At 45.2% G+C, this 10,361-nt stretch overlaps 1 long non-coding RNA gene across 1 annotated transcript; it reads left to right on the top strand.

Moving 5' to 3' along the window:
* Positions 1–5,152: 5,152 nt before the first annotated feature.
* Positions 5,153–6,126, top strand: LOC112664624 (uncharacterized). Its single transcript, XR_003139859.3, has 3 exons — positions 5,153–5,253; positions 5,346–5,464; positions 5,763–6,126. It is a non-coding gene; the product is annotated as an uncharacterized LOC112664624 (long non-coding RNA).
* Positions 6,127–10,361: the final 4,235 nt, after the last annotated feature.

Raw genomic sequence — 10,361 nt, 5'->3', positions numbered from 1 at the left:
CCTGTGGGCTCCATTCAGCTATTGTTTCTGTGTTTAACAATTGCATATTTTGCTCTTTTTATGACTTTAGGGATGTAAAAACACACAAGTGCTGACACCTGATATCTGAGGGAGGAAGGTCTAACCTGGGACTGACACTCAGGTTTCTGCTAACTTGCTCCGAAGAAGCTGTAATGTCACTGTTGGGCCACCAGTGCTGTGAGTTGGTCCATCAGATTATAATGGTTATTGCTGGGGCACCTGGATGGCTCAGCGATTGAACGTCTGGCTTTGGGTCAGGTTTTGATCAGGGGTCCCGGAATCGAGTCCCACATTGGGCTCCCTGCGAGGAGCCTGCTTTTCCCTCTGCCTGGGTTTTTGCCTCTCTGTGTGTGTCTCTCATGAATAAATAAGTAGAATCTTAAAAAAAAAAAACAAAAGGCTTAGAATGACAATTGCTCATTTCTGATAGTAAGATTGAAAGTTTTCTGATCTCGCACAGTCTTTCAACTGTCCACTCTTCACACTACAGTAAGAAGGCGGCAGAATGATGACAACAAAAAAGTTACAGTTTGTGCTTTATATTTCTATTGATTAAAATTCATATCTATAGTAATATCTCTCGGAAAAGTAGGGTAGTATTAGTTTAATTGCATTTGATGCAGATTCACATCCAGTTTACAGTAGAAGGAGGCGGGAACAAAAGCCAGGGACATTTTTAACGTGTGACTAAAATGCTGGCTGTCTCGCCTTCAGCCCTGGATCTGAGGGAAGGGTGAAGTGAACTTACTGTGTAGATCATTCTCATCAGTCTGGGAGCACGACTGAAAGAAATGCATTCGGGGTAATGAAGCTTCTCCTATGGTGAACAGCCACCGTTTCCATGATTAATTTAGTTTTAACATTCATTAATATTTATTGGGCACCTACTGAACTCTCAGTGGGCATTCTATGGAGCTGATATTTCTACAGAACATTCTACAGAACATTCATCCCAAGCACATATTTGTCACTCTGGCATCTAGGACAGTTCTGGAATACTCCTAAATTCAATAATATCGTGAGAACATTTCCGGCAACTCTAGGCACATAGTTTGAAAGCTCTCTGCCTGATATTGCTACATCTGCAGGTATGTCTTGCGTTTGCAAATCCATCCAGCCAAACTTGTCATTTAATTGCTTTGGCACCATCAGCCATTTATTAAAAACCAGTTGATTATATAAGCCTAGGCTAACTGTGAAGTAGTCCAAGATTGCTTTTGGCAAATAATGACTATCAATTAGAGGCTGTTGTAAACACGCTGCTGTCCAGAATCGGTTCTTCAGTGGAAGACTCATGTCTTTGCACCCATGCCCTGTGCCTAGAGTGTGCCCCACACTGGCTCTTGGGGCTCCCTGGGCTTCCTGTGATGCTGGCTCTGCTCCCCGTGGAGACTGAACTGTCCTGTACCTTGTTTTCTCATCCAGTTGTATTGGGTCTTCCCAATTGATAGTCCTGTTATTTGAACTTTTTCAAAGATTATTTATTTATTTATTCATGAGAGACATAGAGAGAGAGGCAGAGACACAGGCAGAGAGAGAAGTAGGCTCCCTGCAGGGAGCCCAATGCAGGACTCGATCCCAGGACCCCGGGATCACAACCTGAGCCGAAGGCAGACGCTCACCCACTGAGCCACCCAGGCACCCCTGTTATTTTAACTTTTAAATAGTCTTCTCAATGCACTTCATAAAGAAAGGAAAAGAGGCAATTAAAATCTTGCAGTAGGCACTGATCAGAATAAATGCAATCCCTTGGCTGCAAAGAAAGAGGGTTATCCCAAGGTGTCTGTATCTTGTTGGAAAAGTCAGCGGCTGGGGGAATGTGAAATCCACAGTATTTTCACTTTGTTAAAACTGCCACACGTAACAAATCCTGTCTGTGCTTTTTTTTTTTTTTTTAAGATTTTATTCATTTATTCATGACAGACAGAGAGAGAGAGAGAGAGAGAGGCAGAGATACAGGCAGGGAGCCTGACCTGGGACTCGATCCCGGGTCTCCAGGATCACACCCCGGGGCGAAGGAGCTGCTAAACCACTGGGCCACAGGGGCTACCCCTGTGCTGTCTTTAGAAGGTTATTCTAAGTGGCCTTGATGCTGGAGTTGGGGATCCAGGGTGAGGCCAGGCAGATCTCCTTTGCCACATCCATGTAGCAATGGCAGCCGGCTCCATTGGTGCCCTGCCTATATCTCATTGGCCATTTCTGTCCCTACCTTCCACCTGCAAGTACCTGTGTTGGCTGCACTCTGGGTGTGTAGCAGGCTGGATATGCCATGGGGTCCATGTGCCTGCTGGGGACTTGCAGATAAATATCCAGCCCACGACCTAGGATAAGATAACTTTGAGGTACATGTTCTATCCTGTGTTCTGGAGTTCCCTGTGCTGGCAACTAGACTAAGTGCATCCTTTGCTTCTGTCTCATGCCACAGCCATGAGAAAGCCCTGGCTGACCTCCAGCTACAGGGAGCAACACTGACAGGCCCCTGAGCCATGCTTTGGAATCTAGCCTGGCACTTGTGTGGTCGTTCATGCCACCTCCTCCCAGCCCATAAGGACTGCCATGGGGATGGTGACTGCTCTTGGAGACGTGGGGCCTCACTGATGGCCAGCCTTCAGTCAAGGGCTCCCTGAAGGATGTCCTTAGACCCTGAACACCTCCATGCTTCTCTCCCTCATTTCTTCACCAGGAACAGACACACATGGTGGTCTGGTGGCTTCCGGAACATCTTCTACATATTCTCCTCTCATGTTTATCACCAACATGGAGTCTGTTTCTTGAGGAATAGGGCGGACACATGCTTATGGTGTTTCCAGCATCATCTTCCACCCAGACTACTTGTGCACAGTAAGCCTCGATTTAGAGTCTATTTCTGTGGGGAACCCTGAGCTAAGACTCATCAAGAGGTACTACCTAACAACCACAGCCTTAGTGTAACTTTATCATATTATGAAATCACATGACAGTTGTAACTAGAAGAGGCCTCTGAAGGGATGCAGCCCAACGCACTCATGTTGCACGTGAAGAACGAGAGCAGTGAGTTCACCTCTCAGTCGATGCGCAGCCAAAGAGGATTGTTTCAGATAATTATTGATAGCTTAAGTATGATAGATTGATGCTCTGTGTATGAAAGGGATCATTCCAAACAACTGATTTAAAAAAAAAAAAGGCAATTTGAATTGGTAGCTCTTTTGCAATAGCATTGATCAATCTTGACAAAGTAAGAAGCAAGTCCCAGGCACACGGGGCTGCGGGACTATAGTCCCTGATATGTGTGCTAGGGTCTGGAGTCGGCCTGGGGTAGAGTGTGCTCAGCTCTGCACCACTGTTTTCAGAATGTGTTCAGAAGCTGCTGGGAATGCTCTGCAAAAGGAATCAGTATGTGTTTGCTCTGGCAAGTGTACCACCACTACTTCATCTATTCCACAGTAAGGCCGTGTGAATTGTCTTGACATTTACACAGAGGATATAATAAGAAATTTTGGAAAATGATGATCTGTTCCATTTCTCTGCCTTAAATAAACCATGCAGCTGTGATTAAATGAATACCTCCCTACTGCCTTTTTCCTTGACTAATAAAATCCCCAGTCATAATTCAGCTGCATTGGTCTGATTATGTGGCACTCCTGAAAATATATAGGTGCCTTTTTAATTGATTGTGTATACTTAACTCAGTGTACCAAATTATTATTTGTAAAATTCTATAAAATATTCATATGACAAAGTCCATTCTCTAGGTTTTACTATTTTAATTAGATGTGGAAACCATGCCAGTTAAATTCAGCAAAGTGACATTGAGTAGTGCCAATTTTTTTGAACTTATTTTTCTTCATCTACCCTCTTTCTCTGCCCCTTATATATGCCAGCTCACATATTTCTCCTGACTTTCCCTCACGCTTTCCCTCTCCCTGACTCTGTGTTTCAGGCATGCTGCTTCCCACATTTGCCACAGCTTCCTTCATCCACCCTGGCAATCGTCTATTCCCCCTCTTTTTGAAAACCCAGATGCATACCTGGTTCCCCAGTATGACATGCATACTCAGGGCAGACAGTTCTATTGACTCCAGTATGTGAATTCCCCAGAAATTTATATCAAAATATGATGTTGGTGGTCAACATATATAGGTCACTTATGACTTCAGATGAAAGAATCTGTTTATCTTAAAGTAATTGCCACTCTACTCATTGGAAAAACTGGAATATTTCAGTGCAGAGACATAAAAAGCTGCTCTACATCATATATACTTTTCAAGAAAATAAATGAATTATTTCATTTATTAAAGTCATTGTACTTTCTTTTGATATTGGTGGAATCTTGCTAGACTCCTAATCCGGTTAATGATTTTTTAATTATATTCTAAAAGCTTCATTAGATGGAACCTTCCTAATTTGGCAAAATCTGGGCTGGTTTACTTTTGGGTTCGTTACAGGGAGGGAGTTAACTAAGCAAATCACTAGTACAAAAAAAACAAGTCCTTAAGAGAAAAAATTATTGTCAAGTAACTTAGCATATCAGTCACCTCACATATAACACAAAATTCACCATTTTAAAATCTAAAAGTACCACTCAATGGCATTAAGTGCATTCACGATGTAGACCAAACACCCCAGAAGTGATCCCACCAATTGGAAATCCCATCCTTCTTGTCATAAAGACTCTTGTTTCCAAACCCACAAAGGTGCCCATGACAGCATTGTTTGTGATGATGGGAAGCTGAGAGCAATCTGTGTGTTCTTTCCTGGGAGAGTAGGTAAGGAAAATATGGGGCTACACAGGGAATGCTGTGCAGTAGGGATTTGGGGTTACTTGATCAAAGGCTGGTCCAAGTTATCTAGTTAATGGCTGATGCAGGACCAGAGCCTGAGGCAGTACTATGGTTGCAAATTATTGCTAAAAAAGGAGTTTAGCAATAGAGGTTTTCTAAATTCCTTCAAGGTCTTCTGTGAGCCACACGATGACTCAGAGACTCAGCCACTTTCACTTTGCTGCTCTGTCATTTTAATGTGTAGCTTCCAGGCTGCCACTGCTTGGGGACAGGAAGTTGGAGGGTTACATATGCATGGGGCTCTTGTGCCCTCATAGAGGGGCGTCTTCACCTCTGTTGCAATTTCACTGGCAGGAATTAGTCATGTGGTAGGAACCGATGGTAGAGGGTTAGGAATTGTCATCTCTGTGTGCCCAGCAAGGAAACAACTGCATACTGGTGACACTGGGGGAGAGCTCCTAGGAGAGGAATGGTAAATCTAATCTGGGATTCTCCCTGTTTAATCGAGCCACTTTTTGGTACATATCCATCAGCATGTGTGTTTGCTGTCATATTGTGGTGCAGACCGTCCAAGCTGTCCATGCCAGGGAGCAGGAGATGAGCATGTCCTGTGGGGGTCAAGAGGGTCGCTTGGAGGAGCAGCACTTGGGCTTTACCTTGAGGATTGAGGAGGATTTTGAAAAGTAAGGAAAGTGGTTCTGGTTATGACAAAGCCATGGGCACCGTTTAAGTTGAGGTGGGGGACAGGTAGAGACTTCTCCCAGCCTGTCTTGGTAAACCAGGCAGGTCAATCTTATTCTAGAAAAATGATTATGTGGAGAAAAGGCAGGTTGGGTCGCTGAATGCTTGGCTACAGAGCTGGGACTTTATCTCACGGTTAATAGGCAGGAATGGCTCAATAGCCACTAGTTCTTAGCAGGAAGGAAGAGTGTGCTATTTGGACTCTGGAGAACCAATTTCACTCTCCATTTGTACTTGCAGATTCAGCTTCAATACCATTTTCTCATGTTCCAAAAGTTCAAAAGCAAGCACTCAGGAGACAGTTGGCTGTACATTTGTGTCTCAGGTTTTCTGAGACTAACCGTCCAGTGAATTCCATAATACCCTGTGCTCCTCACTGTGGAGGACACGGGAAAGCCAGCAGCACGACTGTCTCTGTGAGTGATGTCAGGGCTGCAGACCCTGATTGGGAGAGAGAGCATTATGGATGGAATGGAGCTCGGTGGTGCCTGTCCTCCCAGCTACCCAGGCCCTTTCTGTGTGGCACGACGGACATGGAGCCATCGCTTTGAGGTGCAGTGGTGGGCCACTGTCTCCAGCAGCACTGTCCCCGACAATAGACAAAATAAACTTGAAATGTCACCAAATACAGTGTATTTAATGGAACTTCACCTTTCAAGACAATATGCATGTATTTTAAAGGCAAGTAAATGAATAGGATGTGAGTGATCATTGTTAAATTACCCTGTGTATACTTGGGATAGAACTAAAGCTCCTAGAAATTATAAGGGGTTAAATGAAAGCACACTAGTTGGATGTTGACACCATACAATTTTTGCTCTTCTGCACTGGCATTTTGAATAACCCAATAAGGACAGCATGAAGTCTTAAAGGAGCAAGCAATTTTTAAAAGATTTTATGTATTTATTTGAGAGAATGAGGGAGAGGAGGGAAAGAGCACAAGCAGGGGGGAGAAGGGTCAGAGGGAGAAGGAGAAGCAGATACCCGCTGAGCAGGGAGCCTGACTCCAGGATCCTGGGATCATGACCTGAGCCGAAGTCAGATGCTTAGACTGAGTACCCAGGTGCCCCACAAGCAAGCAATTTTTTTTATTGCTACCCTGGCCAGTCCTAAAGAAAACAGTAATTATCACTTTGGTGACCTCAGTATCCCTTTGTTTCACCCTGTTTCCCTGTCTGCAGTGAAGTTGCATGGGTGGGAGCCACAAGATGTGGCAAACGTGTTCAGCAGGTACATGAACCAGTGTCGTCCCTCTTGGGAACATGTGTAATCCCTCCCATGTGTCCTGTCTCGCACGTGGTCAGAGATGCAGCGCCGCCCCCAGTTCTTCAGGGAGAAGTTCTTTTACTGTCTTTGTCACAATCACGTGTAACAACTGAGAGAGCTTTAGAATGGATTTTTGTTTTTAGTAGAAGAAAAAGGGAGAGGAAAAGAACATTGATGGCCTTGAGAATCTGAAAAGCAGACATAAACGGAAAAGGGAGAGAAACATTATATAAAGTTTCGTGACTTCACAATCTAAAGCATTCAGGTTTGGAGCATTAATTCTTAATGTTTCCGCCTTTACTTTGCACATGAAACAAATTTGAAAATAACACTGTGCGTGGAGCACATTTCAATCAAAATTACTACTAATGATGATTAAAGACAAATTATTGTAATGGATTTGTAATGGCCCAGGGTAGCCCACTCAGCATTTGTGCAGGAAATATATATTGAGTGCATATTATGTGCCAGGCCCATGTGAGGCTCTAAGGACGTAATGATGTCGAGAGGTATGTCCCTTGCCATCATGAAGCTCCTTTCATAGTGGATGACACATTTAAACAGCAACAAGTTATACAAGTCAACACAAGGATGAGAAAGAAACAACAAGGACCTTATATTGGATGTAATAGGTAGTTACCTAATTTAGATGTAGTCAAAAAAGATCTCGGAGTGTTTGGGTGGCTCAGTGGTTGGGCATCTGCCTTTGGCTCAGGTCGTGATTCCGGGGTCCTCGGATCAAGTCCCACATTGGGCTCTCTGCAGGGAACCTGCTTCTCCCTCTGCCTGTATCTTTGTCTCTCTATGTCTCTAATGAATAAATAAAATATATATAAAAAAAGAAGATCTCTGACTTAAGTTTAGGTTGAGACTGAGGGAACAATATGTATGAGGGACCAAAAAGTATGAAAGTTTGGCACAGTTAGGAACTGACCAGCAGGCAGAGTCGTGACCACGCTGGGAGCAAAGAAGAGAATCACACACGAGAGGGATAGGTTGGGTATTTGCGGGGAGGAGAGCTCTGTAACTTCATGCTTTGAGTCTCCTCTCCCAAACCCATCCTCTGTTTCTAACATGGCAACAATAGATAAAACATAAACAGAGAAAAGGGAAGAGACATAGCTAGTTTTAAGCAAAATATACACCTCTGTGGACCAGAAGCAAACGAGAGATAGGAGCTTTAATTAAGGCCAAAAGTACCATCTTGCTGGCCTCTAAACAAAGGCAGCTGGGAGCTCAGTCTCTATCAAGGAACTAAAGTGGGAAGCATGGCTGCAGGTGGGCTGTTCACAGGCTCAGTGCTTTACACCAAGGACTTGGGTGGGCGTGGTCCCTTCCCGTGACCAAGTGATTTTTAAAAAGTCACAGATTCCTTACCCGTGCAGGGAGCCGGAGGGATTTGACATTTCCTGCTCATCAGAATCTGGGCTAGGCTTCCCCTGGGCTCAGTGGCTGGATATATAAGATCCCTGACACCCCCCACCAAGAATAGGAATTAGAGCACTGATATAAAACTTCCTCTGATCGGGGCCACTGGGACTGAGTAGAGGCAATCACAAAGCCACCAAGTAAAGAAATGGACAGAGAAGAAGGGGAAATTACTGACCAGTAATTCTACTCCCTGCGTCCCTCCCAAGAAAGTCTTTGCATGCATTTAGGACACCTGTTACTAGCATATGCATTCTATCCCTGTTCACAAAAGGAAATAATTGGGGGAATGGAAGCAAACCTCTACGAATAGGAAAAAGACCAAAAAACAAACAAACAAAACCCTGTGTTTATAGAACAGACTGCCACTGGTTTTTAAACTGAAAGAATAAGCCTATATGTGTAATAGTGAGCACCAATCTCAGGGACGTTGTTGACAGTTCCCATCGGGATGGAGCAGCCGCGTAGCTCCCAGGCTCCCCCCTTCCCACTAACACACAGCAAACAAGCACAGGAGACTGAAAGGCAGGAGGAGGAAAGTGGGCTGTCTCGGGACCTCCAGAGCTGAGGAATGAAAGACAGGGCAGGGCGATCCCTGGGTTCTCCTGCCCCTACCCATAGACCGCACACAGGATGCTGCAGCTCCCGCACCTGGAATCCCCAAAGGCAGAGACCAACACAGCACCAAGGAAAGCCTGGTCCCCCGGCCAATGACCTGGAAGAGGGTGGCCGAACAATACAACTTTTTTAGCAATGCCTGTGCTGCTCCAGTCAAAAAAAGAACAGAACCCAGGGCACCTGGGTGGCTCAGTGGTTGAGCATCTGCCTTTGGCTCAGGGCGTCATCCCGGGGTCCTGGGATCTAGTTCCGCATCAGGATCCCCGCAGGGAGCCTACTTGTCCCTCTGCCTAGGTCTCTGCCTCTCTGTGTCTCTGTGTCTCTTGTGAATTTAAAAACAAAACAAAACAGGGATCCCTGGGTGGCGCAGCGGTTTGGCGCCTGCCTTTGGCCCAGGGCGCGATCCTGGAGACCCGGGATCGAATCCCACATCGGGCTCCCGGTGCATGGAGCCTGCTTCTCCCTCTGCCTGTGTCTCTGCCTCTCTCTCTTTCTCTCTCTGTGACTATCATAAATAAATAAAAATTTTAAAAAAAATAAATAAATCTGACAAGGTCAGTGAATGGGGGAGACACCATCCCCCCCAACCATTCACCACATCTTAAAAAAAAAAAAAAACAAAAAAAAAAAACAGAACCAGCCCTGGCCATGGTTTCAGCAGGGAGGTTGCTCGTCCGCCCTACACCCTGCCCAGGAAAGTGGGCATCAGACTCTGAGTCCCTGTGAGAGCGGCTCAGCAGGGTACATGAGCCTGACCCTGCGCCTGCACCTGCTTCAGTGAGAGGCAGGAAGTGGTGGGGGCAGGGCCATCGACACTCGGCTTTCCCCCTTCACCCTCCTCATGTTGGAGGGTTGGCAGTGGGAAGGTGAACATACCCACTCCCTGGGCCCTGGGCAGCATGCACCACAACAGGGAAACTGTTCACTAACAAAAACAAAATATGAACTAGGATTCAGTCTCTTAATACGATATCCAAAACGTTGATCCAAAATCTCAGAATGAAAAAACGTTAGAATGAAAAAAACAAATGACAAATATGTAACTGAAAAATACAATTACCTCTCCCGCAAACCAACCAGCACCCCCTAGATGGGCTCAGATATAGGGCAGAGATAACAGAGGATTGACTCAGAGAACCTGATTTAAACATCAATAGAATTTACCCCACCTGGACAACAGACAGAAATGGAAATGAAATGAACAGAGCTGAGGCCTCCTGGGACAACCACAGAAGAGCTAACATTTACATCCTTGGAGTCCAAGACAAAAGAACACCTTGAGAGTGACCAGAGAGAAATGACACATTGCCTACAGGTGGACACCACTTCCCGCGGGAGCAGAGTTCCCCTCTCAAACTGCTGGAGCCAGAAGGAATCAGCAACTTTCCAAGCACTGATTAAAAAAAAAAAAAAGTCCACTGCCAGTTCTCTGCCCATAGAAAACATACTCCAAGAATGAAGGGGAAATAAGGCACAGTCAGACACAGGAAAGCCAAATCCACCTTTAAAAAATGGCGAGGGGAAGTT

The sequence above is a fragment of the Canis lupus genome, chromosome 16 (genome assembly GCF_003254725.2).
Source record: "Canis lupus dingo isolate Sandy chromosome 16, ASM325472v2, whole genome shotgun sequence".
Lineage (NCBI taxonomy): Eukaryota > Metazoa > Chordata > Mammalia > Carnivora > Canidae > Canis > Canis lupus.
The sequence above is the reverse complement of the archived record's forward strand: the minus strand, read 5'-3'. Positions and strand labels throughout refer to the sequence as shown.